The following is a 19,181-nucleotide window of genomic DNA, read 5'->3' on the forward strand; positions in this document are numbered from 1 at the left end:
TGTGAGCTGAGACCTGAGCTGGCCACCATAAAAGATGGAGGTGAGCATGAGATGTGGGTGGCATTCATGCTCAGAAGAGTCTATAATCTTGGAGGCAGGCCCTGCCCCAAGTCCTGGGTTAGTAAGATCATGTGGACTGGGAACTGAACTGACCTGCCTCAGGGTTTAAAACAGAAACACCAGGGTGATTATTTGGAGGTATTTTAAATCCCAGACCCTCTTTTGGAGGTGAGAGCTGATTAATGAGCCATTATCCCATCATTCACAAACTACATAGTGAAGAATAGGCATAAGGCTTCAGGATGTCTGACAGAACAGTTCCAGAAGGCAGGAGCAGCAAATGTACTTCAAAGAACCCAGAACAAATAGCTCTTTGGGTCAGTTTTTAAATCAATAACAGATCGGGCGCTACAAGAGGAAGCCTGTTTCCCAGCCAGTGAACAATGCTAAAAGCTCCGGCTCCCACAGTCTCTGGGGAGTAATTAGAACTTGTTCAGTAATCAGCCAATTTGGATTTCTGAGAATGATTCTAAATATAAAATGATAAAAGTTGAATAAACTAAGCTATTGCTTCACCATTTAATTTCATAATTCAATTAGAGAATCATAAAGTTAGAAATGCTGAAGGGTTTTTTGGATTGTTTTTTTTTGTTTTGTTTTGTTTAAGGAAAAGTTATTTAAAGGCAATGCTATTAAAAAAAAAAAAAAAAACTCGAGGCTAAAAATATATGCTGAAGCATTTTATCTCATTGGGGACCTGAAAACAGTAAAATATCCAAGTTGGAGTCTAGTCTTCATTAGACCAATAAGTTAGTTTGGGAACTTTGAAATAATTGTTTGATTTCTTTTGTCTATAAAGTCAGTGCAGATTAGGTAGATTGTTTGTTTTAATTGTTGGCAAAACACTGTAAACATCCAGGTTCTGGTTGCTGTATTTTTATTATAAAGCACAGGAAACTTCCATCAGAAGTAGTAGAGTGTTAGGATAAATTCTAAATAAACAGTAGCTTTTGGTCAAGTTCAAATACAGCCTGTTACTTATCCTGCACTGGAAAAATGAGGCAATTCTTCAATTTCTATGATTACATATATAAATGGCAACTCTAATATTTTTGATGAGAGGGAAAGATTCTTCTGGATTGTTTTTTTGTTGTATAATCAATGGCACAAACCCATAAAAGAGTTGAACAACATCTTACCAAGTTATACTTTTCCCTGTGATATCACTTTTGATCTTTGAGGTTCCTTCCAGCTTTAAGAGTCTTTAATTCACTGATTCTAATGGGATATTCTAGGGAATTCCACCAAAGCAGGACTGGCTGGAACAGGCCCTGTTGGCCCTGGCGTATAGATGTTCTCCAGGGGAAACCCAGTGTATGATGATGTAAGTGTGACTGACCTGCAGAGGACTGCCTGATTAGAGGTACCTCAGAACTTCACTTAATGCTGCCAGCATAGCCTTGGTGACCAGCAAATGCAGCATTTGTATTTCTTAGTAACAGATATGGAGAATTCATTATTACTTAATGAGCAGCAAAATCTTACTGAGCTGTACTATAATAACTTCATAGCTTTCTCTAATAAGACAAAACAACTGGAAAATAGTTCTCTAAGTTTAGTTCCAACTCCACTTCTCATTGAGTTGGATAGTATTTCCCTAAACTAGAGATTGTGGATTACCGTGACATTCACCAAAAGATCCAAACCATGTTTACATGGAAGTACATATGATGAAGTAATTGAAATTCACTTTTTATCACTTTTACTCATTCAAAGTAAAGACTAAAATAATTATCAGATTTACTTTTTGAATTTCAATAACAAGGAATAATAGAATGCTAATCCTGCTTTCTCAAGAGGCAGGTCAAGTGGTCTGGTATTCCCATCTTTTGAAGAATTTTCCACAGTTTATTGTGATCCACATAGTCAAAGGCTTTGGCATAGTCAATAAAGCAGAAGTAGATGTTTTTCTGGAACTCTCTTGCTTTTTCAATGATCCATCGAATGTTGGCAATTTGATCTCTGGTTCCTCTGCCTTTTCTAAAACCAGCTTGAACATCTGGAAGTTCACTGTTCACGTATTGCTGAAGCCTGGCTTGGAAAATTTTAAGCATTACTTTGCTAGCGTGTGAGATGAGTGCAATTGACTCATTGCAAAAGACCCTGATGCTGGGAGGGATTGGGGGCAGGAGGAGAAGGGGATGACAGAGGATGAGATGGCTGGATGGCATCACCGACTCAATGCAGATGAGTTTGGGTGAACTCGGAGTTCGTGATGGACAGGGAGGCCTGGCGTGCTGCGATTCATGGGGTGGCAAAGAGTCAGACAAGACTGAGCGACTGAACTGAACTGAGTCCTGCTTTACATGAAAGGATTGGATTGGCCAAAAAGTTTGTTCAAGTTTTTCTGCAACATCTTATAGAAAAACCCAAACATACTTTCTGGCCAACCCAGTAATTGGATCTTTGGGTTTCTAGGCTAATTTAGATTCCGGGCCCGCTCATTCTTTTCTGAGATGGCTTTATGATCATAGTGTAGCAGGAAAGGCACACAGTATTCTAAGTATACGATAAGAACAATTCCCCTGATGTTATTTTTTGTTAGTTTCTTTGTTTACATAAAGAAGAATGTGCTTGTTTATATTTCTGCTAGGTCCTGTTGGAATTTTCTCTTCCAATTTCATAGAACTTTTCACTAAGTATGGGATGATATGCTGATATCATTTTCACTTCCAGTCAGTAAAAACTTTATTTTCTTTGCAGATCTTAGGAATGGTGAAAAGAACTAACTCATTTCTTGTGGTATTTTCTAAATCCATACTAAACAAATGAGTAGTCACATGGCTGATAGAAATAACAGTATACAGTAACTTGTTTCTTTCTCTCTTTTTTTAAAGTAGATTTTATTCTTTAGAGCCATTTTAGATTTACAGCAAAATTTAGCAGAAGGTATGGAGAGTTCCCATGTACCCTCTGCCCTACACAGGCATCATATCCCCCATTATCAATATCCCTCATCAGAATGGTACACTGATTATATTTGATGAACCTGCATTGACACATCAGTATCATCCAAAGCCCACATATTTACATTATTATTCACTCTTGGTGTTAACACATTCAATAGATTTTGAGAAATATATAATGACATGTATCAGTGGTAAAGAATCTGCCTGCAAATGCAGGAAACACAAGTTCCAGATCTTCTCTGGGTCAGGAAGATCCCCTGGAGAAGGAAATGGCAACCCACTCCAGTATTCTTGCCCAGAGAATCCAATGGCCAGAGAGCATGGTGAGCTACAGTTGATGAGGTCACAGAAAGTTGGAAATGACTTAGCAACTGAATAACAACAACAGTGGATATGTACTGGTATCTTGTTTTAATTTGCATTTTTCTAATAATGTATGATGTGGGGCATCTTTTCACATGCTTTTTTGCTATTGGTGAAGTGTTGGTAAAGATCTGGCCCATTTCTTAGTCGATTTGTTCATTTTCTCAGTTTTGAGTTTTAAAAGTTCTTTGTATATTTTGGATAATAATTCTTTGTCTGATATGTCTTTTGCAAATATTTTCTCCCAGTCTGTGATTTGTCTTCATTTTATTGATAAAGTCTTTTAAAGAATTGATTTTTTATTTTAACTAAGTCCAAATTATCAATTATTTCTTCTGTGGATTGTGCCTTTGGTATTATATCTAAAAAGTCATCACCAAACCCACAGTCATCTATTAATAGATTTTCTGTGTTATCATCTAGGAATTCCATAGGTTTGCATGTTATGTTTAGGTCTGTGATCTACTTTGAGTTACTTTTTGTGAAGGGTATAAGATCTGTATAAGAAGGCATCTGTATCTTTTTTCTTTGGGGCATATGGACATCCAGTTGTTCTAGCACCATTTGTTGAAAAGACTATCTCTGTTCCATTGTGTTGGCTTCACTCTATATAGTCAACTGTCAGTTGACTATGTGGTTCTACTTCTGGCTTTCTGTTATGCTCTTGTGTTATACTTGTCTGTTCTTTCACCAGTATCTCACTGTCTTGATATTGTAGCTCTACAGTAATTACAAAGTCAGTACTTACTTACTGAAGTCAGGTAGTGTCAGTCGTCCAACTTTGTTCTTCAATATTATGTTGTCTGTTCTGTCTTCTGCCTCTCCATATAAATATTAAAGGTGCCAGAGCAGGAGATATCAGAGACATGGGTTCGGTCCCTGGGTGGGGAAGATCCCCTGGAGGAGGGCATGGCAACCCACTCCAGTATTCTTGCCTTAAGAATCCCATGGACCAAAGAGCCTGGCAGGCTGCGGGCCTTAGGGTCACAAAGAGTCAGACATGACTGAAGTGATTTAGGACACATAAATATTAAAATCAATTTGTTAATATCCACAAAATAATTTGCTGAGATTTTGAGTGGGATTGTATTGAATCTATAAGTCAAGTTGGGAAGAACTGAAATCTTGTTAGTACAGAGTCTTCCTATCCATGAACATGGAATATATATTTTATTCTTCCTTGATTTTGTTTTTCAGAGTTTTGTAGTTTTCCTCATATAGAGCTTATACATATTTTGTTAGATTTATATCTAAGTGTTTCATGGTTTGGGGTGCTAATATAAATGGTTATGTGTTTTTAATTGAAAATTTCAATTGTTCAATAGAAAAGTGATTGACTTTTGTATATTAACCTTATATCCTATAATCTTGCTCTAATCTCTTACTACTTCCGGGAATGTTTTGTTCATTTCTTTCAGATCATGCCATCTACAAACAAAGACAGTCTTATTTCTTCCTTCCCAATTAGTACACCTTTTATTTCCTTTTCTTATCTCACATTAGGAGTGATGAAAGTGGACGTCCCTTCCTTGTTCCTGATATTAGTGGAAAAACTCCTGGTTTCTCACCAATAACTATGATGTTAGCTATAGGCTTTTCATAATTTTTTTTTATCAAATTGAGGAAATTTCCCTCTATCCCTAGTTTATAAGAGTTTTCTTTAAATCATGAATTGATTTGGATTTTATCAAATACTTTTTTCTCCATCTATTAATATGATAATGTGATTTTTCTTCTCTATCCTGTTGCTGTGATAGATTACATGAATTGATTTTCAAATGTTGAACCTGGCTTGCATACATGGAATAAATCACACTTGATTGTAGTGTATAGTTATTTTCAAACATTCTTGGATTTGATTTGCCAGTATTTTGTTGAGAATTTTTGCATCTATGTTTGTGAAAGATATTAACGTATGAAAGTGAAAGTTGCTCAGCCGTGTCCGACTCTTTGTGACACCGTGTACTATACAGTCCATGGAATTCTCTAGGCCGGAATACTGGAGTGGTACCCTTTCCCTTCTCCAGGGGATCTTCCCAGCCCAGGGATCAAACCCAGGTCTCCCACATCACAGGCGGATTCTTTACCAGCTGAGCCACAAGAGAACCCCAAGAATACTGGAGTGGGTAGCCTATCCCTTCTCCAGCGGATCTTTCTGACCCAGGAATCGAACCAGGGTCTCCTGCATTGCAGGAGGATTCTTTACCAACTGAGCTATAATTCATCTATAGTTTTCTTCTCATGTCTTTGTCAATTTTTGGAATTAGGGTAATTCTGGACTCATGGAATGAGTTAGGAAGTTTTCCCTCTACTTCTATCCTCTGAAAAAGATAGTGTAGAGAATTGGTATAATTTCTTTAAAATATGGACTGCTTTTTATTTTGCAGTCATTTTGCTGCTACTGCTAAGTCGCTTCAGTCCTGTCCGACTCTGTGCGACCCCATAGACAGCAGCTCACCAGACTCCCCCGTCCCTGGGATTCTCCAGGCAAGAATACTGGAGTGGGTTGCCATTTCCTTCTCCGTGCAGTCATTTTAGGCTTACACAAAAGTTGAAAAAATAGTAGAGAATTCATGTGTATCATTCATCCAGCTTTCACTGGTTTTAATATCTTTTAAAACTGTGCTACCGTTACCTAAACCAAGATATTAACACTGGTATAATAACCATTAACAATTAAATTGCAGCCTTCATTTGGATGTTGTCAGTTTTTCCGTCACTGTACTTTCTCTGTTCGAGATCCAATCCGAGGTTCCTATCCTAGTTATTTACCAGGTCTCGGTAGTTTCTTCTAATCTGTGACATTTCTCCAGTCTTTCCTTGTCTTTCATAACCTTTACATTTTAGAAGCAAACTGGTCAATTATTTTGCATACAGAGATTACAGTTGTATGATACATAGTGGGATTCACTGTGTCTTTATTTCTAAATGAAAGTCTGAGTTTTCTAAAGGTTTTGTTTCATGTTTGTGAAAATCCTGCTGTTTACATTCTGTTGTTAGTTTAGTTGCTAAGTCATGTCCAACTCTTTTGTAACCCCATGGACTGTAGCCTACCCAACTCCTTTGTTCATGGAATTTTCTAGGAAATACTGGAGAGTGGGTTGCCATTTCCTGCTCCAGGGGATCTTTCTGACCCAGGGATTGAACATTTGTCTACTGCATTGGCAAGCAGATTCTTTGCCAATGAGCCACCAGAGAAGCCCCGTTTACATTTTGTTGTTGTTCAGTTGCTCAGTCGTGTCCGACTCTTTGCAACCTCATGGACTGCAGCACGCCAGGCTTCCCTGTCCTTCCACCATCTCCCAGAGCTTGCTGAAACTCATGTCCATTGGATCGCTGATGCCATCCAACCATCTCATCCTCTGTTGTCCCCTTCTCCTCCTGCCTTCAGTCTTTCCCAGCATCAGAGTCTTTTCTAATGAGTCGTCTCTTCACATCAGGTGGCCAAAGTACTGGAGCGTCAGCTTCAGCATCAGTCCCTTCAGTGAATATTCAGGATTGATATCCCTTAGGTTGACTGGTTTGATCTCCTTGCAGTCCAAGGGACTCTTAGAGTCTTCTCCAACACCACAGTTCAAAAGCATCAGTTCTTCAGCACTCAGCCTTCTTTACGGTCCAACTCTCACATTCATTCATGACTACTGAAAAAACCATAGACTTGACTAGACGGACCTTTACCAGGTTGCAGTTATTTGTCATATCTTACCTTCTTGGGGATCTATAGTTATTTGAAACTTCCTCCTTCAGTACAAGGAAATGATGTATCCTCAGTTCTTTTTACTGAAGCAGTCTCTCTGTCTCCAGTAATGATATGTGAAGTATCATGTGAGGAATAGCTTTATTAATGCAGAATATAGTTACTAAATTAATAAATTTTATTTTATAAGTTATCTTTAAGAGCCTTATATTGGTTCCTCAAAAACTTAAGCATAGAATTACCATATGATCCACCAGTTTCACTCCTGGTTTTAACCCCAAATGACTCAAATAATTGAGTCACTGATTTATTTGTACACTGATGCCCATAGCACACTAGCCACAGTCAAAAGAGGAAAACAACACAAGTGTCCTTCAAGAGATGAATGCATAACACCATGTGGTATATGGAATATCATTACTGAGCCACAAAAAGGAATGAAATTCTGATATATGCTATAACATCTATTTGAAAACATTATGCTAAATGAAATAAACCAGACCCCAAAAAAGACATACTTTTTCATTCTAATTATATGAGGTACCTAGAATAGGGAAATTGATAGAGAGTAGAATAGAGATTACCAGGGGTTGGGAGGAGGTGATATGGGGAGTTATTATTTATTGGGTACAGAGTTTCTGTTTGGTATGATATAAAAGTTGTAGAGACAGTGGGTGGTGAGGTTGCACAACAATACTTAAAAGTGGTTTAAGGGTAAATTTTATGTTATGTGTAGTTTTTATTTTTTTTAAATTAATTTAATTTTGGCTACACTGGGTCTTGTTGATGCACACAGGCTTTCTCTAGTTGCAGCGAGTGGAGGCTCCTTCTGTCGTGGTGCACGGGCTTCTCGTTGCAATGGCTCCTCTTGCTGTGGAGCACAGGCTCAAGGGTGTGAGGGCTTCAGTAGTTGCGGTGTGTTGCCTCAGTAGTTGTGGTGCTTGGGCTTAGTTTCCCTGCAGCATGTAGAGTCTTCCCAGACCAGTGATTGAACCCACCTCCCCTGCACTGGCAGGCAGATTCTTATGTATATTTTACCACAGTTTTTAAAACGTCTTATTCAACTATCCCTTTCCTTCCCACCCCCACACCCCCTCTTACTGGGTCGTTTTAATCCAGTAAGTAATTTTTTTCCATATTTCACAGGTTAATAACACTCTTTCCCACTCCCCACTTATTGGGTCATTTTAATCCAGTATGCATTTTTGCCATGTTTCACAGATTATTTTTTTCTGAGAAACCTTAAATAGCATTATCATGGTATAGCTGACCTTATAAAAGTTGTATTTCTTCCATCATTATAAGTTTGAAAAAGTTTCACCCCAAATTTATTTCATTGTGAGTAAGATATATCCTGAGACTAGTATTTGATTAGTTACAAAGATGAACAATATTAGAAACATACGCGTATTCTCACTAGAGATAGATTTTATCTTGTTGCCTTGGGTTTTGTGATGGAGATTCACATAAAGTTTAGCCTCTGAATGATCTACCTGCGAAATGTACCACTCACATTCATCAAACCTCCTGACACTATGCCTTGATTCTCCAGACATAGGAAGGAGTACAAATACCTGCTTAAACTGTAGGGAATCTAGGGGCTAGGGACATGCAGATTAATAAGCTCCATACTTATAACCCCATTTACTAGCTTGTTCAGTCTCATTATTGGCAGCACCATCAAGCAGCAGTTCACAAAAGAAGGGAATACTGGGCAAAACAAAGATAGATGTCTGCTGCTGCTACTGCTGCTAAGTCGCTTCAGTCGTGTCCAACTCTGTGCGACCCCATATATGGCGGCCCACCAGGCTCCCCCGTCCCTGGGATTCTCCAGGCAAGAACACTGGAGTGGGTTGCCATTTCCTTCTCCAATGCATGAAAGTGAAAAGTGGAAGTGAAGTCGCGCAGTCGTGTACGACTCTTCGCAACCCCATGGACTACAGCCTACCAGGCTCCTCCGTCCATGGGATTTTCCAAGCAAGAGTACTGGAGTGGGGTGCCATTGCCTTCTCCGAGATGTCTGCTACATCAGGTCATTTCGTTAATTCATTCGGCAAATATTTGTTAAGCAGTGTGAACAGCGTTCTGAGGGCTTGGGGTACATCAACTAACAAAATAGGCAAATAACCCGGCCCTCATCTAGCTTACCTTTGAGCTGGTCTGTTCCACTGCAAAAGCGTATTGAGACATGGGCAGCCAGTTGATGTGACATCAAGGGCTTAAATTTCTGAGGCTAACCAGTCCCCTATTTGTTGATCAATCCACTGAAGTCTTTGCATTCAGGGTGGATAGGAAGCTAGTGTTTCTATCAGAGTGATGTTCTTCTACAGAGTTCTGCATAGCTTCCAAAGACTCAGACCAGTGGATGGTGTACTGGGGTTCAAGAGTCCTTATACCTACAATGAGGAGATGAACTGGTGCTGTTTCAGTCCCAAGGGACAGCATGGTAAGAGCCAGTCAAGTTATTGCAGGGCTTCATTCTCAGACCAAAATGGGGTGAAAAATCAGAAGCCTGGATAGAATTATGCATGGTGGGGCTCAAGCTGACATTCACTAGACATACAGGAATGCAGGGGCTTTCTGCACACACCAGATCCATGCTTAATACAGAAATACTGATTCCAACTTACAGGCCAAGCCCCTAGAATGGGTGGCATACTTGCCAATCTTCGATAGACTTGGGACATGGGCAGACAAGAAATGACTACAGGAGGGTGGTAAACAGATGCTATTGGCAAATAAAAATAAATGTTAGTATTTATTAGCCAAATCCACATTTTCATTTAATCCTCAAGACAAAAACAAACTAGGAAGAAAAAAATAGCTCTGAGATCTGCACTCTCTTTGTGACTATTAAAAACTGAGATTTAACATGTTTAAACAAAAGAAAGGAAAATTTTTTTCAATACTGGTGATATATTGAGGATTAAGATAGATCTCCCCTGTTCCCTCCCCCATCCTGATCTCACTGTGTGGAGCAACAACACTTTCCCCTTTTGGCGGGGGATATTAGGAAATATAGTTATATATTTCAGTGCTGGAAACCACATTCAGTTCTAGGCACCACACTTCTAAAGGGCCACTGACAAATTGGAGCATGTTCTGAGGAAAATGGCCCAGATGGTAAGGGAACATGAAACCAAGTTATATGAGAAACACTTGGAGGAAGTACGGAGATTTAGCCGAGAGAAGAGAAGATTAACCAGAAAGTATTACAGAGACCACAGTTTTCAGTTTCTGGAAGAGACGCTAAGGATGGGCTAAGGATTCATCGTGCTTTGCCTACTGGAGCCTCCAAGAACAAGGGTCATTGAGGGGAGATACAGGAAGAACATCATCAAAAAGAACTTGATAAAAATCAAAGGCATGTCAAAAGGAATGGATATCACTGGAGACAGATACCAAGCCCCACATCTCTGAAATTATTCTCACAGAGGCTGTCAGTCAGTGCCTGCTCACATCAGACCTACACCGTGGGCCTTCCCAGGCCCACCATGGCCAGTAGCATCTCTTCCCCTTGTTCTCCCTTTGTACTCTTACCTCTCTGAAGTACTGCCATGCTTTCGCTTGTGCTTTAATTCTGTTCATACCTGTCTGTCTCTCACTAGTGATTCTCAACTTTCAACCTGATTATATTCTTTTAATGGTTTCCCTTGTGGCTCAGCTGGTAAAGAATCCGCCCGCAGTGCGGGAGACCTGGGTTCGATCCCTGGGTTGGGAAGATCCCCTAGAGAAGGGAAAGGCTACCCACTCTGGTATTCTGTCCTGGAGAATTCCATGGACTGTACAGTCCATGGGATTGCAAAGAGTCGGACCTAATTGTATTCTTTCAACCTAATTGTATTCTCTTTATAACAAGTATAATATATATAAATTGTAACACGTGTTATATATTATAACAAATATATGTTATAATATATATAGTGGTGATTTAGTCGCTGAGTTGTGTCTGACTCTTGGAACCCCATGGACTGTAGCCTGCCAGGCTCCTCTGTCTATGGGATTCTCCAGGCAAGAATACTGGAGTGTGTTGCCATTTCCTTCTCCAGGGGATCTTCCCAACCCAGGAATTGAACCTGGGTCTCCTGCATTACAGGCAGATTCTTTACCAACTCAGCTACAAGGGAAGCACTTTAATATTTTATATATATATATATATATATATATATATATATATATACACACACACACATAAAATATAATGCATATAGTTTCACATTTAACTATGTGAAATTCATAATTAATATAACCCACCTGTGCAGCACACAATTCCAAAAATATACTATAATGCCCTCATATTGCACTTAGTCACTCAGTCATGTCCAACTCTTTGCGACCCCATGGACTGTATAGCCCACCAGGCTCCTCTATCCATGGGATGCTCCAGGCAAGAATACTGGAGTGGGTTGCCATGCCATTCTCCAGCCCTCATATTAAGGCAATTAAAAGGAAAAACAAATTGTATTCAAGTTACATATTTCACACAATCTCCAGGAATGACCACACCAGGAAACACAGTAAAGTAGATGGATTTGGAATGTGGGAGCAGCACTATTAGGGCAGCTGTGCTGCAGGCTGGTGTAGGCACATTGCATCAGTAACTCAAAAAAAACAAACAAACAAACTAGGAATGTGTTTGCTTCCCATGATACAGTATTCTTTTTCTTTCCTTTTTAATTCTTTTCAATTTATAACTTGTTTATTTTAAAATGTGTAACATAAAATGCATCATTTTAAGCATTTTTAAGTGTACAGTTCTGTGGCATTAAGTACATTCACTTTGTCATGTAACCATCACCACCTTCCATCTTCCAAACTTTTTCATCTCCCTCAACTCATGATGTAGTTTTCTTAAGTAATGAGTCATCCTGGCAAAGGTCCAGACAACACAATGTATAACAGTCTTCCTTCAGTTTCCTTGGTAATTCTACTTATAAGATTTCAGTGTATATATTAAAATATGTAAAAAAGTTTTGTTTTTGTATGTAAAACAGAGTTAGGTTTTAAGTTGTGCTGCTGCTGCTGCTAAGTCGCTTCAGTCGTGTCCGACTCTGTGCGACCCCATAGATGGCAGCCCACCAGGCTGCCCCATCCCTGGGCTCCTCCAGGCAAGAACACTGGAGTGGGTTGCCATTTCCTTCTCCAGTGCATGAAAGTGAAAAGTGAAAATGAAGTCAGTCAGTCGTGTCCTACTCTTCGCAACCCCATGGACTGCAGCCTACTAGGCTCCTCCATCCATGGGATTTTCCAGGCAAGAGTACTAGAGTGGGTCACCATTGCCTTCTCCTTCAGGTGATTGTAAATGGGTTGTCACCCATCCAGATGACCAATGGGATGGAGGACAGGGGCTTGTTGACTGAAACCCAAATATTGCAGAATATCTGTATCATTGGCACCTGTCCACTAAATGCAAGTACCACCCCTTGGTCACTGTAACAAGCAGAAACAACCCTATTCGTTCCCTTATCATTACCACCATTGAGAGTCAGACTGTACAGTACATGAACTCTAAGGCAAGACTCAGTTTTGTCCTTTTTTTAACTTCCTTAGTACCTGGTGGGGCTTCCCAGGTGGCCTAGTGGTAAAGAACCTACCTGCCTGCCAGTGCAGGAAACATAATGAGACATGGGTTTGATCCCTGGGTCGTGAAGATCCCCAGGAGGAGGGCATCACGACCCACTCCCTGTATTCTTGCCTGGAGAATCCAATGGACAGCGGAGCCTGGCGGGCTACAGTCCATGGGTCTCAAGGAGTTGGACACAACTGAAGCGACTTAGCATGCACAGTACCTGGTACAAGAGGCTTTCAGTGTTTATTAAAGTAGAGAATGTAGTAGAAAGGATGCCCACATGTCCCTCAGGTAGCTGTAGCTCAGCTTTTCTGAAATTGAACAAGAAATCATCTTCCTCTTCTCTAGCCTCGCTCCTCAATCTTTCCTAACCTTCTTCATTCTCAGTCTTTACAGTTATCCAAAAAGCTAGCCACTACAGATTCGTCTCCCTCACTGTGCACATCTGGTGGGTCATAGACCATCACTTCTGCCTGTCCTAACTCAGGGACCCTCTGTTTCCCCTGCTCCAACCTCCCTTATATCTTCTTCTATTATAATACCCTTGTTTTCTGGCCTCCACGATCACCATCCTTCAAATGCTCAGGAACTCTAAGCATTCCATTGGCATGCCAAGCCTTCCATTTTGGAGTAGTGTAGCCCCATTTTGTTCAGTCTCTCAGTCGTGTCCGACTCTTTGCGACCCCATGGACTGTAGCATGCCAGGCTTCCCTGTCTTTCACCATCTCCCAGAGCTTGCTCAAACTCACATCCATTGAGGCATCAATGATGCCATCCAACCATCTCATCCTCTGTCATCCCCTTCTCCTCCTGCCTTCAATGTTTCCCAGCATCAGGATCTTTTCCAGTGAGTCAGCTCTTCTCATCAGATGACTAGAGTATTAGAGCTTCAGCTTCAGCATCGGTCCTTCCAATGAATATTCAGGACTGATTTTCTTTAGGATTGACTGGTTTGATCTTCTAACAGTCCAAGAAACTATCAAGAGTCTTCTCCAGCACCACAGTTTGAAAGCATCAATTCTTCGGCACTCAGCCTCTTTTATTGTCCAGCTCTCACATCCATACATGACTACTGGAAAAAGCATAGCTTTGACTATATAGACTTTTTTCAGCAAAGTAATATTTCTGATTTTTAATACTGCCATCTAGGTTTGTCATAGCTTTTCTTCCAAGGAGCAAGTGTCTTTTAATTTCATGGCTGCAGTCACCATCCACAGTGATTTTGGAGCCCAAGAAAATAGTCTGTCACCGTTTCCATTGTTTCCCCATCTATTTGTCATGAAGTGATGGGACCAGATGCCATGATCTTAGTGTAGCTCCTTATGCCTAGAGTAACTGTTACCTTTTTCAACTTGAAAAATTCCTACTCATGCATGGAGACTCAGCTGAAATGTCTCCTCCTCTGGTCCCAGGTCTCAGATAGAATTACCCACTCTGTGTCTCTGTTGATATCTTTGTTGTATCATTTCTTGTGTTAAACTTTGTTCATGTGCCTGTCAGACTAAGAGTTCCTTGAGTAGAAGGTAATTGCTCAGGCTTTAGAGTCAAGGGCTAGAGTTTGAATCCTGCATGACTTAGCAGTCCTGTGGTCTTGAACAAAGCCCTTCACCTCTGGAAGCCCCAGTTTTTCTTATCTGTAAAATGGGGATAATATACTGCTTACAAAGTGTTTAGAGCAAAGCTTGAAATGTTAACCATTTTCATTGGCTTTGTATCTGTCCAGCACCTCATAAGAAGCAAAATAGAGGAGGTACTTACCAGCTGTTTTGAATGAAGGAAGCACGGACTGCTGATATTGTCAGATTTGGAGATTTTATTATTTAGTCATGTTCAAACGGATGTTATATTTGGCACTTATAGACAATTTTATCATGCATAAATTTATCCATGGAAAATATTCTTGAAAGAAAAAAGCAATCTGTTTTCAGCTCTGACTTTTTTTAGGTGTATTAAAAAGCATTCATCCTGAAGCAGTAATGTAAAAACCCTTGGTAAAGTCTATGCCCACTGTGGAAAACTATGTGCCTAGAAACTCCTGTGTTTTGGATTTTGACTTGTAGTTTCCATAACGTGAAATGTGGGGAATGTCACTTTTTTCTTACTTATCTGAATGGTGAAGACCGGCGACCACCTCTAGCATCATTGAGCCAAACCCCATGACTGTCCTGCACTTGTCCCACCTTCAGTGCAAAATGTATATTCTTATTCAGCTTATGACTCAACTATTTGCTTTAAAAACCCTTTAAGTGCTGCTTGCAGTGTAAGACCAAATCCTAAATTTTAAAAACTTCCATAGCTAATACTCTGCTAAATGTTTAAAGCCTGACATTTAATCTCCATGAACTGGAGCGCTCTGATTTCACTGTTTGCAGCTAGTAAATGTCACTCTGAACATTGTTGCTTTCACTCACACTTAAGCACTTTCATCTGTCGTGGATGCAGTGTGTCAGAGAAGTCTTTGTGTGCTATTCTAGTGAGGGGAAAAAAAGACGAAACCCGGCCTTTAAACAGACTGAAAAAAACTGCTTGAAAGGCAGCGATGACCCTGTTTTTTTAATATGGTGTTTGTGAACACACAATCCTGAGTTCCACCAGATTCTCTTAAAAACTAACTCTATTAGCTCAGTCAGAACAGGGTCCCCGCTGAGCTCATTCGTGGTTGCCAGCCAAGCAGCTCCCCCTCCTTTGTGACCGGAGTGGGGATTGGTGGGGAGAAGGGGGAGAAGATGCTGGCATTCCTTTCATTTCACTTCTGCCTGCAGGAGGAATCTTGTCATCCTCTGGCTCCCCAAACTATTTTCAACCTGGGTGTTTTATTTCTTAGTTCCTGAAGGCTGCTGGCACATAGGACAGCCCTCACTTCTCATCATCTTGACATGGAATGGAAAATCAGTTTGTGGCTATTTTCATAGCAAGTGATTTACTCCTGTTCTTTTATCTGTCTCCGCTTTATACTCTTTGTTTGAACATGTTTTTATTTCCCGTCTCTGCGGCCTTTTGTTCTTTTTCTGGGATTTTTCTGTTCACTTTTCCTTCCCCTGCTCTCTCCCCATCCCCCACCCGCCATCCCCTGCTAAGTCCCTGGGGCCTTCCTTGTCTCGGTCCCCAGGCCCTTGTCCCACCCCTTTTGTGCACATCCTGCTTCCTGCCTGGCTGCCCTTCTCTCTCCTGCCCAGTCTGTTACAGGCACTGCTGGTGCTGCCTCCACTGCTGTTCTCATCCTTGGGGTCCCTCTTCATGTACCCGTGGGCTCAGTCTGTAATAGCCCATGGTACAGCAGGCAGACAGACTGAACTTGTCCATGGTCACATTATAGACAGATTGTCAGCCAAATTCTTAGGCAGATTTGTTTTTAAGGCCGTTAATGCCTACACTAGCCTTTGTTTCCAGTTTCCTGGCAGCCATGCTAAAGCATGAGCTGAAGCCTAGAAACAGAACACTCTACAAGAAGCACTGAAGGGGAAATTTTAGAAAACTGTGGGCTTTTCTGACAGACATGGATTCAAGTCTCTACTCTGTGGTTTATTAGCTTTGTGGCCTTGGACAAATTCATTCATTTGACAAATGTTTATCAAGTGCCTATTATGTGCCTTCTGCTGCTAAGTCACTTCATTCGTGTCGGACTCTGTGCGACCCCATAGATGGCAGCCCACCAGGCTCCCCCGTCCCTGGGATTCTCCAGGCAAGAACACTGGAGTGGGTTGCCATTTCCTTCTCCAGTGCATGAAAGTGAAAAGTGAAAGTGAAGTCGCTCAGTCGTGTCTGACTCTTTGCAACCCCATGGACTGCAGCCTACCAGGCTCCTCCGTCCATGGGATTTTCCAGGCAAGAGTACTGGAGTGGGGTACCATCGCCTTCTCCGATGTGCCTTCTAGGCAACCAATTAATTACCTTCTGTCTTCTTCTCTTATGTTCCCAGCCAATTGGGAAATAAGACAGTAGAAATCAAAATATCAGCTTTATCAACTGATGGAAGCCAGATTAGAGGATGTGGCTAACATATGCAGCCACCATGGGTTTACTTCTCTGCTGAATTAGGCATTAGGCCCGCCTCTCTTCTCTACTCAGCACACAAGCCAGGTATAGAGGATAGATGCTGAAGACAGACAGGCTGAGAAGAGAGTGAAGAAATCCAGGGGCATGGTGCACCCTCATCTCCTGACCTCACCCATAGGCAGGCCACTCCTCCCACGGGGAAGGACCTAGTGGGGAGCCTGAGAGGAGATTTCACCCCTCCCTCCTGGGACCTGGAAACTCCCTTCCCTCCAGGGAAACAGGAGGGTTGAGAGCGCGCCCTTAACTCTGAGCTCTGTACCTAACCAGTGATTACCATAACAGGCAAAATAAATATTGCCAGTCTGTTTCGTCACCTATAAAATATGAATCATCATACCCATCTCTTACTGTGGCTGTGGGGACTAAGGTGAAATGAGATGCTGTTTATGAAGAATATGAATACCTGTTAGCTGTCACCCTTTGATCAGGACCAGCTGAAAGTAGAATTAGTCACTCAGTGGCTTGATATATCTTTGTTGTCCTCTTTATCTTCTCTTTTTGAGCCCGTTTGGTCATTTTTCCCCTCCTCACTACTGTTTAAAAAACAAAAAAAGTGGAAATAAAAAGCAGGAATACTGGTCCTAAAGCACAGTAAGCACAAATCATTTCTAATCCTGGTGTACGTGTTACACAACTCATTAATCTGGAAAAAGGAAGCATTAGAGACAATTAAATCTACTTTAGAACTACAAAAACTGGTTGTTCTTGAAGGGTCACCAAAGTACAATTTATGGCTACAAGCAGATATCTTATATTACATGGGAAATGTTTGTTTTGATTCCTCACACTTATTGTTATATTAACTTAAATAATATTCATGAGGTTCTTTATTACCGTAGAAAAGAATTCAGCTGAGCCTGGAAACCACAGTGATGAAGGAAAACAGTAAAGATAGTTTTAGGGAATAACTTTTAATTCAGGGTACTTGGACTTTTTTTGAGGGCAGCAGGAAGCCACTGATGACAAAAGCTGAGACGGTCAGGTTTGTACTGTAGGTGAATGCCACGTAGCAGCGCTATGGGAATGAAACAGGGGAGAAGGCAGGCCTGGGAGAACAGGGAGGAGGTGAACCAGGTGAGAGGAAATCGATTTACGCCAAGTAGCAGCACCCAGATTTAAGGGCCTTCAGGAGTAAAATTGGCAGGGTCAGGATGCCGGGGCGGAGGGCCGAGGAGTAAAATGTATCTGGTAAGAGGGCTCTTTTCTGAAGTTAAAACAGGAATTTCCCTGGTGGTCCAGCGGCTAAGACTCCAAGGTTCCAGTGGAGGAAGGGCAGGTTTGATTCCTGGTCCGGAAGCTAGATCCCACGTGCCACGACTCAGACCTCAGTACAACGAGGGTGGCAACTAAGACCTGGCACCGCCAAAGAAATAAATACTAAAGAAACTATAAAATAAAGCTAGAATTATAAGAATTCAAATGGCAGTGCTGCCCTTCCCAAGCAGGATTAGAGAGTTAACATGGGAAACTCAGCCTGAGAGAGACCAAGCCAAAGGACAGATGAACTTGGCCAGCAAGAGGGGCTGGACCAGTTTCCCAAGAGGGAGCCCTCTGGCAAGATAAAGCAGCAGGGTATGGCGTGACACCGAGATATGCCTTCCACTGATGGGAAAGAGAGAGGAAGAAAAAGAAAGCCAGAGAATTTAAGTCAGTTGGGGGCTTTGGTGGGGGGGGGGGGGGGAGGAGGCCACTATCAAGAATGCTGTGGAGTTGTAGATTGTCCTGCCTCTCGCATAATTATGTCAGCCATTCTCATAATAGACACATAAAGCCTTATTTCAGTTTTTCCCTCAAAAAAACAGATTTAACAAAAGTTCTTAGGTGGATACTAAGCTAGATATTTTTTTGTTTTGTGAACAGTTTTCTTCTTTGGGCTTTTTTAATTGCATTCTGTTATTGACTGGGATGGAGGGAATTCAGTCCTTGGGACAGGCTCTCTCCTTTTAGTCAGTTTTTATAGGATGTTACAGAACTTTTCAGTTTTGAAACAGATCTAAAAACAGTAAACAAGAAAAGATCAGTGAATACTTTTGCAAGGTGGAAGGGGAAGGAAAGAGGAATGACTCGATGACTTTGGAACAGTCCCTTTTTATATCCCTGTGTGTGTGTATGCTAAGTCGCTTCATTTGTGTCCAACTCTGTGTGACCCTGTGGACTGTAGCCCACCAGGCTCCTCTATGGGATTCTTCAGGAAAGAGTATATACTGGAGTGGGTTGCCATGCCCTCCTCCAGGGGATCTTCCTGACCCAAGGATTGAACCCGAGACTCCTGTGTCTCTGCATTGGCAGTCCGGTTCTTTACCACTAGCGCCTCCTGAGAAGCCTCTTTATGTCCATGCTACTGCTAAATCACTTCAGTCATGTCCGACTCTGTGCGACCCCATAGACAGCAGCCCACCAGGCTCCCCCATCTGGGATTCTCCAGGCAAGAACACTGGAGTGGGTTGCCATTTCCTTCTCCAGTGCATGAAAGTGAAAAGTGAAAGTGAAGTCGCTCAGTCATGTCTGACCCTTAGCAACCCCATGG

General features: G+C 41.4%; 1 protein-coding gene and 1 non-coding gene across 3 annotated transcripts in view; one reads left to right on the top strand and one right to left on the bottom strand.

Annotated features, from left to right (window-relative positions):
* ALG14 (ALG14 UDP-N-acetylglucosaminyltransferase subunit) overlaps positions 1 to 19,181 on the top strand; it is a 98,148-nt gene that overhangs the window by 60,084 nt on the left and 18,883 nt on the right. The gene's annotated exons all lie outside the window — the stretch shown is intronic.
* Positions 11,085 to 11,156, bottom strand: TRNAY-GUA (transfer RNA tyrosine (anticodon GUA)). The gene has a single exon. It is a non-coding gene; the product is annotated as a tRNA-Tyr (tRNA).

The sequence above is a fragment of the Bos taurus genome, chromosome 3, assembly GCF_002263795.3.
Source record: "Bos taurus isolate L1 Dominette 01449 registration number 42190680 breed Hereford chromosome 3, ARS-UCD2.0, whole genome shotgun sequence".
Lineage (NCBI taxonomy): Eukaryota > Metazoa > Chordata > Mammalia > Artiodactyla > Bovidae > Bos > Bos taurus.